The sequence below is a fragment of the Hipposideros armiger genome, unplaced genomic scaffold (genome assembly GCF_001890085.2).
Source record: "Hipposideros armiger isolate ML-2016 unplaced genomic scaffold, ASM189008v1 scaffold_1214, whole genome shotgun sequence".
NCBI classification, from domain to species: Eukaryota; Metazoa; Chordata; class Mammalia; order Chiroptera; family Hipposideridae; genus Hipposideros; species Hipposideros armiger.
Window position 1 is genome coordinate 279,142 of NW_017732564.1, and position 17,469 is coordinate 296,610.

Sequence of the window (17,469 nt, forward strand, 5' to 3'; positions counted from 1 at the left end):
ATGTTAATCAAGGGTGTAGCATAATAAATTTCATGCATGTATCATAATTTAAGGAGGAATCCAATAGCACCTTCTACTTCCTCCTATTGTCTCCATCCTGATTTGTGATTACCTAATTTTTCTGACTCTTCTATGGGCTTCTAAACACTCTGGCAGAGAGGACTATGACTTATTGAAGTTTATGCCTGTTGCTAAACACAGTACCTAAAGTCTAGAAGGCACTCAATCATAAACATGAAATGAATCAACTTGTTAGTGAATGATGTTCATCGATGTGCTTCCTCGTTGCCATTCAGGATGGAAGAATGCCAGGCTAGGATGCTTAGACAGAGGTAGGCACTGCATCCCTGAGAGACTAGGGCACCTGGGTGGCCACATGTAAGAAGTCAGTTGTCTTCCCCATCCACAGTTACCTCCCCAGCTGTACTCTTAACCACTGTAACCACAGAAGTGGGGAAACAATAGGGTGGAGTGGGGTGGGGAGAGAACTTTCCCAAGTTTCATTTCTCTGATGAATATCTGCATTTAAGTTTGTTTGTTCACTTATTTAGTTTACTTTAGGTCAACTTTTAAGTCTAATCTAACTTCTGAATTTTAATGGTTTGTGGCACTTATGTGGGATTTGTGTATAGCTTGCAATGAGGCAGCTGTTCAAAGAAAAATGTGAAAACCTGGTGGGTCCAAGGAATACGTTAACACTCCTTGAGACAGTGGTAAAAACTAAATGCAAGCAACACGCAAAGCCCCTGAGGTTTGAAAAATAACGTTTCAGTGCTGAATTTTGCAAAACCACTTGAGTTAACTTGGTGGGCCCCTTAACTGTAAATTATGAGAGCCAAGTCTTTTCTGCTCTGGGTAAAGATTTCTCATTAAGAAGAAGAGAACTTGCAAAGGCTGAGAAGGACTTTTTTTAATGACAAATTAGTTGCTGCAAAGTATAAACTGTACTAGTCTTTAGAAAAACAACTGCAAAATAATCAGAAAACATTTTAATATTAAGCTAAAGATGTTATCCACTGATAACAGTGAAATGTTACTTTTATAGCCAAAGGAATAATTAGTTTCATTAGATAGAAGTCCAATTAATGCTATAGACTGAGACTGATGAATATGTTATAAAATTCTTTCTACATATTAATAAACTTTCATGAATTTAATTGTCAGGTTGCCAATGTAGATTTGAGTGATGCTTAGAGTTTCTTTTATTTAACGTAAAACTTTAGTATAATAAGTACAGAACATAAGCTAGGGTCCTTCTTAGTGGTAAAATAGTAAAAGTACTCCATTCAATTTAGATATAAAAGAAATTTCACTGTCACTGTCACCACATTTAACATTGTTCTAGAAATGTTAGGAAACACAATTAGACAAGAAAACAAAGTAAGAAGCATAAATATTAAACAGGAGGGAACAAATGATCATTATTGGCAAATGAAATGATTGCATATCTGGAAAACACAGGGGATTAAATAAAATAAAGTATACTAAATGACACAGACTTCATAAGGTCTTCCATTATATTTTCATATGTTGAGTTACTTCTTTAAATCTTCATGGAATCTTTATTAAGAAACTAATACTTGCTCATTCCCCAAAATTCAAGAAACACAGACAAATAGAATATAACAAGGAAAGACCTCACTCCCTATGCCCACTCCTCAGAAATAATCATATTTAATCATTGATGTGTAGCCTTCCACATCATATACATATCCACATCTGCGCTTTTCTTTAAATACCATGTAGAAAAACATATGCTCAAGAAAAATCTTCACAATTCTGGAGAAGAAAAGAGCAGAGAAGAGACTAACTACATGAGCGATTTTAATAGTTTACTCATTGCAAAGGCAATATAAATTAATTTCATTATATGTTTAGATAAAACAATAATTATCAGTCAAAAATGCAAAATTATTTGTAAAGAAATTATAGATATCACTGGTTATATTTTCTTTCTTTCTTTTTCTTTTTCACAAAGCAATCAATGGACTAGAATAGAGAACCTGTATGTGTCTAGATCCATGTAATTACAAAAAGTTCATTCATTTCTAATTAGTGGAGAAAAGGTAGCTTATTTAATAAATGACATTGGAACAATACACTAGCCATTTGTAGATAAAGAGTAAAGTACTGACTTCTTATTCCAAAATAAATTTCACATAGGTAAAAAATATGAATAATTTTTTAAATGAAAATAAATATACTAGAAGACATTGGTGAATCATTTTATATTTTTTTGGTATAGAAATTATTCCTAAATAAGATATAAAATAAAAATATAATTCATAAATAAAATTAATACATCATAATTAAAATGCCAAAGGTTAAAGACAAAGAAAAAAATCTTAAAAGCAGCAAGAGAAAAGCAGTTAGTTACCTACAAGGGAGCTCCCATAAAAATGTCAGCTGATTTCTCAACAGAAACTTTGCAGGCCAGAAGGGATTGGCATGAAATATTCAGAATGATGAAAAGCAAGGACATACAACCAAGATTACTCTACCCAGCAAAATTATCATTTAGAATTGAAAGACAGATCAAGAGTTTCCCAGACAAGAAAAAACTAAAGAAACACATGCCAACAAACCAGTATTACAAGGAATCTTAGAGGGACTTCTTCAAGACAAAAAAATAATAATAATAAAAAATAAAAAATATGAATAATAAAATGTCAATAACTATATATCTATCAACAATTACTTTTGATGTAAGTAGATTAAATTGCTCCAATCAAAAGATATAGGAGGGGGCCAGCCGAGTGGCTCAGTTGATTAAGAGCTCGCTCAAGAGTGTGAGCTCTGAGCAACAGCGGTTCGATTCCCGGCCCGAGCTGAGCAGCTGCTGAGATGCCAACAGGTGGCAGGATGGCTCAGCTTAAAAAAAAATCAAAAAAAGAGATAGGAGGGCTGAATGAATAAGAAAACAAGACCTTAACATATGCTGCCTACAAGAGACTCACTTTAGATGGAAAGACACAGAAAGATGGAAAGTAAAGGGATATATAAAGTTCTTTCATGAAAATGGAAACAAAAAAAAGCTGGAATAACAAAATTTATACCAGACAAAATTACTTTAAAACAAAGACTATAACAAGAGACAAAGAAGGACCCAGTAATCGCACTTCTGCATATTTATCTGAAGAAACCCAAAATACTATTGGGTTGTCGGGAAAGTCATGATGCATTTTTGCAATGAGAAACAGAAAAAATATGTCATGAGTTTTCTGACAACCCAATATTTCAAAGAGATGTGTGCATCTATATGTTCATTAAAGCATTGTTTACAATAGCCGAGATGTGGAAGCAGCCTGGGTGTTCATCAATGGAAGAATGGATAAAGAGGAGGTGGTATATATATATATATATATATATATATATATATATATATATATATATATATATATATATATATATANATATATATATATATATATATATATATATATATATATATATATATATATATATATATATATATATATATATATATATATATATATATATAAAGGAATATTGTTTGGCCATGGAAGGGAATGGGTTCTTGCCATCTGTGACAGCATGAATGGACCCAGAGGGTATTGTGCTGTGTGGAGTATGTCAGATAGGGAAAGACAGGTGCAGTGTGATTTCGTTTATATGTAAAGAATCTAAAGAAAAAAATTAACAAAGAAAACAGAAACAGACTCACAGATACAGAGAACATTTTGATGGTTACCATTTGGGAAGTGGGTTGAGAGGTGGATGAAATTAATAAGTACAAATTAGTTGTTAGAAAGTAGTCATGGATATGTAAACTATAGCATAAGGAATATACAAAGGTCTGCCAATTAAGTTTGCAAACTTGTTGCAACAATGTTGCTAACTTTTTTTAATATCAAAGAGATTATTCATTATGAATTTGTACTAACTGGACAAATAGTTAGCCAAGTTTACTATTTGGAAGCACTGAAAAGGCTGCGTGAAAAAGACCTGAACTTTTTGCCAACAATTCATGGCTCTTGCATCATGACAATGCACCAGCTCACATGACACTGTCCGTGAGAGAGTTTTTAACCAGGAAATAAATAACTGTATCGGAACACCCTCCCTACTCACCTGATCTGGCCCCCAATGACTTCTTTCTTTACCCAAAGATAAAGGACATATTGAAAGGAAGACATTTTGATGACATTCAGGACATTCAGGATATCAGGACAAGAGTAATATGGCCACAGCTCTGATGGCCATTCCAGAAAAAGTTCCAAAATTGCTTTGAAGTTTGGACTAGGTGCTGGCATTGGTGCATAGCTTCCCAAGGGGCATACTTCAAAGGTGACTGTAATGATATTCACCAATGAGGTATGTAGCATTTTTTCTAGGATGAGTTTGCAAATTTAATTTTCAGACCTTTATATATTAAGAAATTGGTTCATAAGATTATGAGAGCTGACAAATGTGGAATTTCTAGGGCAGTCTGGCAGTACTAGCATCAGGTAAGAATTGATGTTGTGGTCTTGGGTCTGAATTCTACAGGACAGGACAGGCAGGCTGGAAATTTGGGTAGGATTTCTGTATTGAAATCTTGAATTTATAGCCAGTTGGTTAAAAATGCAGGTCTTTTCAATACTCTCTGTTTCAGTAACTTATTAGAATGACTCATAAAACTCAGGAAAGCTCTATACTTACAAATTACAGTTTTATTGTAAAGGATACAAATCACAAGGACCAGCCAGATGAAGACACATATAGGACAAGACAGAAAGGAAATGCAAAGTGCTCTCTTCTCTTATCCTGGAATCAAGGTGTGTCACCCTCCCAGCACATCAATGTGTTCACCAACCAAGAAGCGTCACTTGAGTCTCAGTGTTTAGAGTTTTGATTGAGGTTCATTTTGTAGGCATGCTTGATGAAACCATTGTCCATGCGACTGAACTCAATCTCCAGCACCCCTCCCCTCTTCAGAGGTTGGGCTGGCCCAAAGTTCCAACTCTCTAATTGTGTGGTTAATCTTGCTGGTGACCAGCCCCCATCTTGAAACTATCTAGGTGCTTATCCTGAGTCACCTGCTTCCATTAAACCATGTTAATTAGTTATATTCTCTTCTGATTTAATTTTCCCTTCTAATAGGAAACGAGAAAGCACCTGGTTTCTGTGGTCAGTTCACTGGAGCTATAGTAAGGTACACTCCAAATAGCAGGGATATAAGAGAACCCTCAGAGCAACATTAAAATTACTGTGATATTTTATACACAATTAATTAAAACAAAGATCTGTGAAAGTACCCTAAAAAGACAAATATCACCCACAGGCAGGAGAGACAGGCCTGATCCCGTTAATTGACATGTCTAGATCCTGTTAATTAACAGTCCCTCCTATGGGCTATTAGCCAGCTATGAAGCATTGAAAAAGGGAGAGGTCAGTGAGGGCATCTTTGTTAGTCCCCTCCAAGGACTGTTGGGAAAGGATTATTATGGTCTCACTGGCAAGATGAATGCAATCAAGTGTCAGCCTAATTTCATTAAATATTCTAATCTTCATGTCCTTTGTTCTGATTCCAATGACCAAATAACATCATAATTATAATTAGATTTCCAAGAAGAGATCTGACTCTAGGGCAAAAAATTTTCTCATTTACCAACATGAATAACTTGTTTCAGCATGTGTGATAGGATATAGCTATAACTCCCCACAGAAAGCCCCTATGTCAGCGGTTCTCAACCTGTGGGTCGTGACCCCTTTGGGGGTCGAACAACCCTTTCACAGGGGTCGCCGGGTACTCATATGTGGGCGTATCTGTATGTGGGCCTGGACACGGATAGAGGAGCAGTGTCTCGGTTCCTAAGACCATTGAAAATATGTTTTCCGATGGTCTTAGGTGACCCCTGTGAAAGGTTGAGAACCACTGTCCTATGTAGACATACATGGAAAATTACTAGACCCCGTACCACAGAGGCAGATAAAAGATGAATTGCCTTAGTGTTGTGGCAGCCCAAATTTCAAGGCCTGGAATAGGGCCATGAGGCCCAAGTGGCAGGACTTGCTGATTAGAGAATTATTACCTTACATAGCTGTAGAAGTCATTTGCTCAATTGTTTACATGGCTAAGGCCAGAGACACCTCAGTTATACACTCCTCCAACTTGGCAAATATCTCACTCCATGTTGGCTACCAAGACCACCAAGCATGCCTGTCAAAAAATTGGAAGACAACTGCTATTTCAAGTTGTACATAGTTAGTTGTCAACCAAAATTTGTATTCTCCTGCCATTAACTAGATTTTCACTGGCAGTAAGATTTCCTGCCCGGGATTACACTTCTGGCCTCCTTTGAACTTAGATATAATTATATGACTAGTTGTTGTAAAATGGAATGCAAGCAGAATTGACATGTGTCACCTCCAGACCAAAGCTTTTCAGAAAGCTCTTCAGTATTCTCCACACTCATCCCCTTCAGCCACATGAATATCATTGATTACAAAACCCTAGAGAACAACAGGAATCCTGCAAAAAGGAATCACTACATGGAGGAAAGCTGTTCACTGACCACAAACAGCAGATGCATAATATTGTTTCATTAGTGAAAAGTAATGCATATAGCAGGTCCTCGAATAATGTCATTTGGTTAAACATAATTTCGCTACAACAGTGATGAGATGCTGTAGGAACTTAAGCATTGCTTATATCAATCAGTCTATGGTAAATTGGTTTCATTATACATCATATTACTTAAAGTCACAGAATCTATTGATGACATTAAAGGAGGAGTTACTGTATTGTGTTTGAGTTTTTGTAAGTGTGACGGTTTATTTATTATAGCAGTGAGCATTACTCTAACATACCACATGTATATCCTCTTGCCCTACTTGGCAGCATCTGGGGATAAATGGCTTAAAGCCACCTCGTACTGAGAGCTACGCTGTGATTGTTTCACATCCTCAAACCCAGGTGAGATTCTCTAATCTGGTCTCAGCAAACATGAGAATTGTATTTCCAGGATAAATTAACGGCTTGGCATTTCAGTTTTAGCATCAGTTGCTGTGAGCTTTCTCAATGTAGGTCTCTCTTAAGATATGGACCTACTTTCAGTGGGCTGACAAATTTAGATCTTCAAGTCCTGAAGGCTGTAAGATTCAGTCCCAGATTATGAAAAATTCTCCAATTGAAATGCCACGACCCAAGGCCTCTTAAAATTGCTATTGCTCTCCTAAATGTGCCTGGGAGACACGTTTTCTTGGATATTTCCCTTATACTTTCATGAATTCAACAAGGAGACAACAAGGAGAGGATGACCCAGCAGTCAAAAATCATAAATTATGATGCCAACCAAAGGTAGGCAGATAATGAGCCAAATGCATTAGAAATGTACAAGCTGGTATCTCTCTACCTCTCACTACTCAAAGTGTTATTTGCAGACCAGAGCCATCAACATCATAGGACAACTTGTTAGGAAGGCCCAAGTTCTGTCCCCACCCCAGACTTCTGACTCAGAATTAGCATTTTCACAAGATCCCCACGTGACTTGTATGTTCATCAAAGTATGAGAAGCACAGCTTTCGCCTTCCAACTCTTATCCCACCCTCACTTCTACCCCTTTTCCAAGATGAAAGGCCTGTGGGCATGTGCTAATCACCTGACAGCCATTTTTGTTACCCGAAAGTAGTTAACTAGAGGAAGAGAAATGGGTCAGGAAACCTGCTATCACCTGCCTTGTGGAGGGACCTAGAAGTGGGTTCAAAAGATGAATTCCTAGGGCCGGCCGAGTGGCGTGATGGTTAAGAACTGGCTTGGTACGCCAGAGGGCCCCGGTTCGGATCCCACATATGAGGGCCAGTGACACTGCCCTCCACAGCTAAGATGCTGAACAACAGCTCAACCTGGAGCTGGGCTGCCATGAGTCGCCGGTGACGGCGTAGGCTGCAGCCCCTGTGGCAGTGGGTTGCCATGGGTTACCGTGTGTAGCCAGCAGCCAGCGTGAGCGGCCAGCAGCCGCAGTGAGCGGCCGTCCAGAAGCCGTCGACTGATCTGCCTCAACCGGGAAGAGCGCAGTGATGGTGCCAACTTGGGCCAGTGAAGCAACGTCCTCCACAACTAGACTGAAGAACAAAAACAACAGCAACTTGTCTGTTCCCTTTCCCCCAATTCCCCAGCACTGTTCCCATCCCCCCAATTCCCCAATAAAAAATCTTAAAAAAAAAAAATGATGAATTCCTAGAAGCAGTTTCAAAATCCTCATCCCTGGTTTACCCTAAAGCTCCAGAAAGCCTCCAAGGGTTCACACAGGCACTTCCTTTACCTGGTGCATTCTCTGTCATCCTCATAGGCTGATTCAGGAAGAGAGCCCACTCCATGAAAGCCCGTCTTTCAACCTGGCGGGCCAGCTGGACTCACCTTGCTTTTCTCACCAGAGGCACTGTGTTCCCTATTCATGCAAGTATGAAAATTTACAGAGTTTAAATCCCTGAATTAAAATATTCAAATAGCCCCCAAAAGTCACGAAATTTCAGAATAAAATAAATTTCATTTGGAAATGTTTCACCATGAGAAACATGAAACTAAGTAAGCACAGGAAAATTTACACAGATGTTCCTCCAGTCCCTTTATTATCACCTCCTACTATAGGTGCCAAGACAGTAAATAAAGATGTGGAGAAACATCTACATTTACACCTATAAGAACAATTATATTAAGAAGTATATTATTTCAAGGAAGAGCTACTTCCCAGTCTCATGTCATGGTTTTCTTTCTTCATTTCTTCCTTCTTTCCTCCCTTTTCTTCCTTTATTTATGATTTTAAAATGTATCCTCAGACATTTAAGGAAATGAACATGTTCCAGGTAATTAAGTAAAATGACTGAAGATCTATTGATTTTACAATTCCAGATCTTTCAGAAACTTTAGTTCACACCTTATCAAAATCTATAGCATTGAACTTCTTTCAAACTCATCCCATTCTTTGAGAGTCCCTGATTTCCAAAGGAATTAGCAGATAAAAGTCATAATCTCCAGGATTTCATCATCATCAAAACAAAATAGGCATCAGTGTCAATAGAAGCACTAACACCAGCATAATAGTTCAAAAAGTCTTCTTTTGAAACCTGAGGGGGATAAAAGGCAAGAGAAAGAGAAGGAAATGGTGTCAAAATACGTGATTCATAGTGGAGCGTTTTACATTCTCCCTGGTACATTTTCTATTGAATTTAACTTGCCACTGGCAGTCAAGCTGGATCAGGTGAGTCTGGGAACCTGGCTTGCCTTTGCCGTCTGAGGTGGCCCTCTGAGGTGGGGCATTTGCAAGTGACACCAAAGACCCACCTGTCCCCTGGCCAGAAACAGTTCCCCCATAAAAGCCATCACTTTTTACATTAAGATAAAAATCCCTAGAGCTGTGCTATCCAATATAATAACCATTGGTCACATGTGGCTTTTTAAATTTAATTAAAATGAAGTATAATGAAAAATTGAGTTCCTCAGTCACACTTGCAGCTACCCAGTAGCCATGTGTAGCCGGCGGCTGACACCTTGGAGAGCACAGGTAGACAGCATTTCCATCATCACAAAAAGTTCTATGGGGCGGCATTGCTCTGGAGTACCCTTTGTATGATCATACTTATTATTATGTTATTAATATTGTAGGGTAGAGAAATTAATAGCTAAAGAACAGATAAAAATTCTTTAGGGAAAGGGAGTTGAGACCAAACACATAGGTAGAGACAGAACTAGAGAATGGGGCACTTCCCAGGACCCTTGGCCACCCAGGAGTACGCGATGCCTGGCATTCAGTAGCAGGGGGGGACCAGCCACAGGGGACGTGTCAGAGGGCACACTCCCCACTTCTCAGTTTGACCAGGATATGTGTTAGTGTTTCCTGGTTGGCCCTGTGCTTCCTATAATGGGCAATAAAGTTCAGAGCAAAGATACAAAAAGCAGGATTCAACCGCTAGTTTCCATCTCTCCTCCCTCTAACCTCCTTCCCCTATTCCATAACACCAGCCCCTAGAGTAACACTACTCCCCACAGTCCTAGAAGCACCGCTCAGAGGCTGGGAATTCTGGGAACAGGCTTGGCCAGCTAGCTGGGAGAAGTCCAACCCTGCAGGAAAAAGAATATTAATGTTGTATTTTCAAACCCCCATTCTTGGCTGCTAAAATAATGGTTTTATGGGTAATTGCCTTTTGTTCTTTTAAGAGCAACAAGAGAATATAATTTGAACAAGACCTTATCATTTTCAAAGAATTTTCATTACCTGTAACTGAAACACCACACAAGTAACATTTTTAAATGATCCAAAAGCACCATCAAGGAAATGAACTTTTAAAGAAGCATGATATGTGACATGTTAGCTATTAAGAAAAAAATATATTTTGGAAACACTTTAATGGAAATATAAACCTAGATGAGCCTTTTTATTACAAGAGTAGCTAATGTTTTAAGCCTTAAATTGAGGAAATTCTATTAAATCAGAACCAAGTTAATGGCAAGGAACAGTTTGATAATGTGACAAAATGACAAGGTTGCTATTATAAATTAAATCATTATCTAACTTTGTAGCTTAAAAACGTCTCAATCTCTGGTTCTTAGAAATGATACCCTAAATACTGCCACTAGAGACAAGTTCTTGCTTTTAATGCATTCATCATTTACCACTAGAAGCATGTATAGCTTTTTAAACAAAATATTTTTAAATTTGTACGATAGTCTTGGAAACTCTGCTTTAACATTGTTTTGAGTATAATTTGTATTCCATTTGTATTTTAAAATACTATCAAGATAATATTTACATATAGGAATGCCTCACTATCTAGAAAATAGTTTGGGTTACACTTATGCAAATAAAGCATTGTCAAATGGAACTTGGCCTGGGGCTGTTTTAAAAGGTATGTGGGAGCATTTTATGACTATCATACTAATTACGTTTATATGCAAATAGGTATCTCCGTGTATCTGTAAAACACATGACTATAGTTAGGCACAGCCCTTATAATCCTCCTTAAATTACTGACTTGCTTAACAATCCACCTTTTTTCAGTATAGATGAAACAAAAGTAAATTTTCACTCAAATTCTATCTAAATGAGCTCACTTAGTGGAGCCTGAATTATTGGTAATTTACTATATTCAATTTTCAGCTTCAAAGATAGGAAATGGATGTTGAATGATAATGCTAAATGAGATTTAAGGAACGACTAAACATAAAACTTATGGAATGGTGTTTTGTTTCCTAGTTTCTTTGGTAACTAGAGGAAAGGTCTAGGCTTCCTAAGGTAATGCCTGACATTTGATAATGGCCAGCATTGGCATTGCACTTTATCCCATCAAGGTGGACGCATTCTGAGGCTCACTATAACCCTAGAAGAAGCAAGCCACTCTGCCATCTGTCATTTTCTCTCGATTGCAGGCCCCCATTCTGTTCTAAGGCTCTCTCTGGGAGCACTGATTATCATCAATTCCGCAGGTGGCCTGAGCGGCCAGCAACTCAAGCCTTTCAAGTTACAGATCAAAATGTTCCCAGAATCAATACCAGTCTCCTGAGTGCCAAGCATTAAGGTGAGTGAAGAAAAAGTTACTCAAGTCTTTGATGACAGGATTACAAACTACGTACTCAGATCTTGCTTCAAATTCCTGGTGCTCAAGCTCTGAGCCCCTCATAAATTTACTACTGGTTCTAGAGCAGAAGGAAACTGGAGATGAATGACAGTTATTTGGGCAGCATAATACAGAGCTGGGTGTGCCCCTTTGCACATTCGAGCTGCTTCGCACAGTTCCAGAGTTGGGAACAAAAGTGGTAGCTAGAAACCCACAGGTGCTCATGACAACTTTGGTGAAACAGAAATTGCATCAACAGTGTTCAATGGCTGTTAGGGTTTGTTTAACACTCCCAAGAAAGAATAAATACATAAATTCCATTTACGCAGCACAGGGAGGAGAATCTAGAACAAAAGAAAACAGGCCATTACATTTTGAGATTTTCTTTCCGTGACGCAATATACCTTTCTGGTCATTGCAAGGTCCCTTATGAAAACCTCAGCTGCTGGTTGCTAGCTTATGTTTTCAGGGGGGTGTACTCCTAAGAAGCACCTTCCACTCTGTTTTGCTAAGGGATAATACTGGCTTTGGCAAAGCAGGTGTGAGAATGAAACAAGAAGACCACGCTGTTCTCAGAGAGGAAGAGCTGTTTTACCACAACCTCTCACCACACCAACTGAGATGGCAGAAAGAATGCTGCTCACACAGCAGTGTTCTCAGAGCCCCCATCAATCATTTGTTTAGGTTCCTTTCAACAGATTTCACCCGTCATCTGTTTTACAGCACAAAATTTTAGGGGATTCACGTAGCAGAGTATTTTTTGTTACAATGAAGGAACTAGCTATCGCCATCAACATTACGTATACGAGCAACTTGGAGAAGTAAAACTGTGCTTAGAAACATTGGCTTTCCAAAGAATCCATTATGTATCAATAACATTACACGACAATCTGTCAGACCTTTGGCACCTTTGGTTTTCCTTGAATTGTAAGCATTTCTAAAATGTAGAATGCTGCTGCACCTTTCAACAAGGTTTTAATTTAAAAGAAGAGCCTATAATTTCCAGGAAGGCAAGTCTGTTGACTAATCTCAAAAACTGGAAGTTGTGAGGTTTTTCATTCTATGTCCAAAAGAAATAAGCATAAATCCGAAAAGGTATAACACTCAGAGGGTATTAGTAGAATTTCAAGGAGGAGCAGAGGGCACCCACACACCATCCAAGAATCCTTTGGGTTAATTTAATCTCTCCACTTGATTAAACATCAGCAGAACAGACGGCATCCCCAGGTAGCCTGATAAGGGTTAAATTGTTACCTACTTGTGCTCTCGAGACTCAGTGCAGCATCTGCATGGAAAGGTCAATTATCTACCTCCTTGCGCTGTCTTGATAGATTGTCTACATTCAACAAAGTGACTACATAGCTCCCCAACACACTGTCCTATGAAGGGCCCCAACTGTCCTGACTCCAGAAGGTGGATGAGACTCAGAGACAGGAATCTCCGTATCCACACGTTCCTTCCTCGCTGATCACTTCACGACTGTGGGCTGGTAGTTTGGTTTGAAAGCTAGCAGTTCTGTTTACATTTATTCCAACTCATTGCTGTACCCCCATAGCCTAGAATAGAACCTGATACACGCCGTAGCTCAGTCAATAATTATTGATGGGATGTATTTTCAACCGAAAACCATGATGTGTGCAAAGTGAATCTGCAGTTACTTGGAGGGGGCCCAGCTCTGCCTTTAAAGCTGCTACTGGGGTATGAAATGTGACTATATCTGCCACCAAACCACAAAGATCCATACACTGTCCTCCAGAGTACCATCTGGGTCTGGGAAGAAATCCTATCAAGTTTTGAATGTCTATGAAAATCAGGCCCGCAGACTGGTTGGAAGAATTGTGCTTCAGCTTACAATTCAACTCAGTAGGGCTTACATTTCTCATTTGCATTATGAATGGAATTCAGACAGGATGTGAACCAGAGGCTGAGTCAGGGTTCTCTCCATTCTTGCCTCAGTTGGCCTTTGGGAGGGAATTAGAACCCAGATTCAGTACCGATTTTGGTGGCTTGTTCTGACCAAACCTGATTGATTCTAAGAATTTTTACATACATTGTTCCTATTTCATAAAAAGCTGCTAATTTCGTCCTCTTTTCTATATTTATTTGTTTGCTTCCTGTCTGGGGTCCAGGCCCAATAGGTAAGATATTCCCAAGAGCTGTTCTAGAGACTTTTTATTGTGTTTTCTCTCCTGACCCAAGTGTTTACTTTTCAAATTGCACATGGAGTTAATGTTGAAATTGTATAAGTTAATTAAGCAGGAAATACACTCAGAAAAGTATTAGCAAATTATTATTTTTTTTAATGATCCTTCTCTGTTCCTCCCACTGCTTCTAGGAGTAGAGTTAAATGATGAGTGAATCCTGACAAGGCCAGAAATCATAGCTAGGACTCAGAATAGGAGTGTAGTAGCCCTTGACCACTAGGTTGTTAGATCCTGTTTATGGAGGGCGAAAGGGACTTGGTGGAATCCTCACTTGTGGGCCCAGAACCAAACCTGCTAGAAGGGAGGTGACTGAATGTGGCCAAACACACTGTGAGACATGGGTTATCTGATAGCTGTGCCCTATGCCCCAATTAGACAGGAAGCAAAGAACAACTGGTGAAGACGAAGCTGATAGCTGCAACCTTGTCCTTGTTCAGAATCACATGCTAACTCTATGGCACCCATTAAGCAGAGGCATGAGTCATACCCAGAATCAAAGACACAAATCTATCTAGAGCAGTAGGCTTGAAACCCACCATGCCCAGGAAACTGGGGACATCTCCTTAGCTACAATCTGCATGGTGCAGGCTGCAGAAAATATGGATATTTCTTCTATACATTTCTTAATAATTTCTTCTGGCTTTCTATATCATTTCTATGTATTTCTTCATAATACGTGGAATCTTTTGGCTTCCCAACCTCTATAGAAGCCTAGGTAATAAATCCAATGGAAAACCAAACTTGTGTAATTAATTTCCAAAAAGGTTAGCTTTGAGGAGGCCCCTATTTTCAAGAAAAAAGTCCCTTTTCCAGCCTGTCACTAGGGTGAGAGTTTAGCTATTCAACAAAGAAAAAAGCAAGGTGTCCTCCTTGATGACTGCTATAATCCTCATCTGGAAACACTTGTTTTCACAATTTTTAAGTCAATGTATATCCTGGTCTCAACTTCTAAGTCTGAAAAATAAAAAGTAAACAAGCGAACTGATACAAAACACGGCAAGTTTGTTCAGAGTCACTTAAACATATGAGATTTTAAAGGAGACCATTACCCCAATACATGTCCCCAAACCAGTGGTTGAGTGCAGCTAGGGATAGAGGTGACAAGAAGGAGGGCTGTCCCTGAGGAACAAGGCAGAGTAGTATTACCTCCAGCACTATAGCCAGAGGACTTGCAAGTCACCGTGTGTTTATCCCTGGCCCAGACACAGAACACACAGAGCAAGACCTGTTTCAACATCTGTTTTCCAACAGCTGGGGCTGCCATTGCTTAGAAGACTTTGCTGGGGAGATTCTTACACATTAACAATATGAAACCAAGGCTTAGAGCTAGGAGGAGAATGCTTTGAGACACGAAATGTCAAGCCTGCTTCGGATTATGCCTGTGTCTATGCCTAGTCTATGTCACACCAACCTCCTTGTGCTGGTGGGAACTTCAACATTGTTAGCTAATGGCAGGGAGGGGAGAGATGAACATTCCATCAGGCAAAGGCTTGTTATATGGTCTGCCCACTCATAGGGCAAGATGTCCCACATAAAATCAGAGAACACAGCCCAATCTCAAAGTTCAACCACAGAAACACTTTGAACTGGTTCTGTTACTCAAGGAAATGGCCTTCAGCCTCACACCAGCCTTTAAAATGACCCAAAAATGTCATTTGAATTCTATTTGCCAAACCAAGACTTCCCTAAACTATGGGCAGAGAAACTCAAGATTCAGTTATAGAAATTGAGGAGAGAGATCCAACATGGTGGAGTAGATAAACACTGTGCCTGCATCCTTCTGGGAGCACATTAAAATTACAACTAAAGTATAGAACAATCAAGCTGAAGTCTGGGTGAACAAAAGTTTTATAACTAAGGATATAAAGAAGCCATGTGGAGACTCGTAGGAGAAGTGGAGATGCGGAACTGGCTAACCCCAAACCTCCGTGTGGTGGTTGAGAACCAGGAGGGATATCTCGGCCGTGGAGTTTCCCCTGAGAGGAGCAAGGAACCCCAGCCCCACTCCAGGCTCCCCAACCCAGAGCTGGTGCCAGGAAGAGGAGCCTCCACAGCATCTGGCTGTGAAAACCAGGGGATTCCAACCATCCAGGTGGGACGGAAGGTGGCGGGAAACCCAGGCGTCCTTTTAAAGGGCCCACACACAGACTCTTTCACTTCCAAGTACTCACCTTGGGCTCCAGTGGAAAGACAGTAACTTGGGAGGTGTCATAGACATATGGGGGACAGACTGAGTTGTGTTACTTTGGGCTGAGAGCTGGAGGACAGTCGCCATTTCCATGCGAGCAAGTCCTCCACCATGCAGCCAGCAGGTGGGCGCGATCTTTCTTGTGTTGAGCCCACCCCCACAAGGCCAAATCTGAATCTTATTGGTCTGATGAGCTCCTCTTCTCCACCCTGCTGACTCACTGGGAACCCAAACTACCCAATTCCCCCAATGCTGGAGGCACTTTTTTGAGAGAAGCAAGCCCCACCAACACTATACTTTTTCTTGGGAAACTATCATAGGCTCCAGGCCCCAGGCAGCTGGCAACTGGCCTGGGTGTGCTCTGAGACTTCTGCTGAGTAACTCCAGGCTTAGCACTGGCACCAAACCAGAGTCTACATTATTAACCTGGTGAACACACTCTTCCCACTCTAGTGACTCCTTGAGACCCTGCCTCACCCAACTCACATACTGCATGAGGCTTTATCAGTGGCTGAACCTTACTGGAGCCAGCAGGTGGCAGCAGGCCTGGGGTCTCTTGGCTTTTTGCAGAACTACTCCACACCTGGTACTGGTGGTAGCTGTCCTCAGTTTGCAGTGTGTCTCTCCTACATGCCTCCAACTTTAGCACAGGCAGCAAACAACCATGGATAGCTATATAGGTCCTACTAGACAGTCCCTGGCTGATCACAGGCAATGAATGACCTGGATCTGCACCAGAGCCCCTCCCAAAAGGCCCCAAAACCAACATACTTGTAGGTTGGCTTCAAACCACTGCAGTGCACCACCCAATTAGCCCCACAAGTGGCACACATAAAGGGCAGTCTCAACAGGCATCAGAGCCTTCTGGGGCAAATCCCTTCACTGGGTTAAGCACACACACACACACACACACACACACACACACACACACACACAGCCCCCATAAGCTTTAGACATGACCAAACCCCACAGCCAAACAGCGTGAGGGCCAATCCCACCCAGTGATATGCCAATAGCAGTCAAGGCTCAACTATGACAGGAGGGCACACACTAACCACACAAGGGACACTTCTGGAGCACCCAGTGCAAGTGACCAGGGAGACTGTGCCAACGGGCTCCACAGAACACCTACTATATAAGGCCACCTGGCCAAGACTGGGAGACATAGCAGATCTACCTAAAACATAGAAACAAACAGAGAGGCAGCAAAAATGAGGAAACAAAACAATACACCCCAAATGAAAGAACAGGAGAAAATTCTAGGAAAAGAACTAAACAAAATGGAGACAAGCAACCTATCAGAGACAGAGTTCAAAATAATGGTTATAAGGATGCTCAAGGAACTTTGTAAGTACTTCAACAGAGAGATAGCAAGCAAAAAAAGGACATAGAAACCATAAAAACGTACCAGTCAAAAATGAAGACTACAATAACTGAAATGAAGAATGCACTAGAAGGAATCACAGCAGTGATTGAAGCACAGGGTTGAATCAGTGATTTGGAAGAAAAGGTAGCAGAAAA

At 40.2% G+C, this 17,469-nt stretch overlaps 1 protein-coding gene across 4 annotated transcripts in view; it reads right to left on the reverse strand.

Annotated features, from left to right (window-relative positions):
* Window positions 1–1,047: 1,047 nt before the first annotated feature.
* Window positions 1,048–17,469, reverse strand: part of CAPSL (calcyphosine like) — a 45,390-nt gene continuing 28,968 nt past the window's right edge. For 2 of the 4 annotated variants that reach the window (XM_019632966.1, XM_019632968.1), the window contains exon 6: window positions 8,451–9,069. The gene's annotated coding sequence lies outside the window, so the exon portion shown is untranslated. Of the gene's footprint in view, window positions 1,780–8,445; window positions 9,070–11,572; window positions 11,901–17,469 lie in introns of those variants that run through there. The other 2 variants (XR_002122784.1, XM_019632970.1) reach the window with 2 other exon arrangements.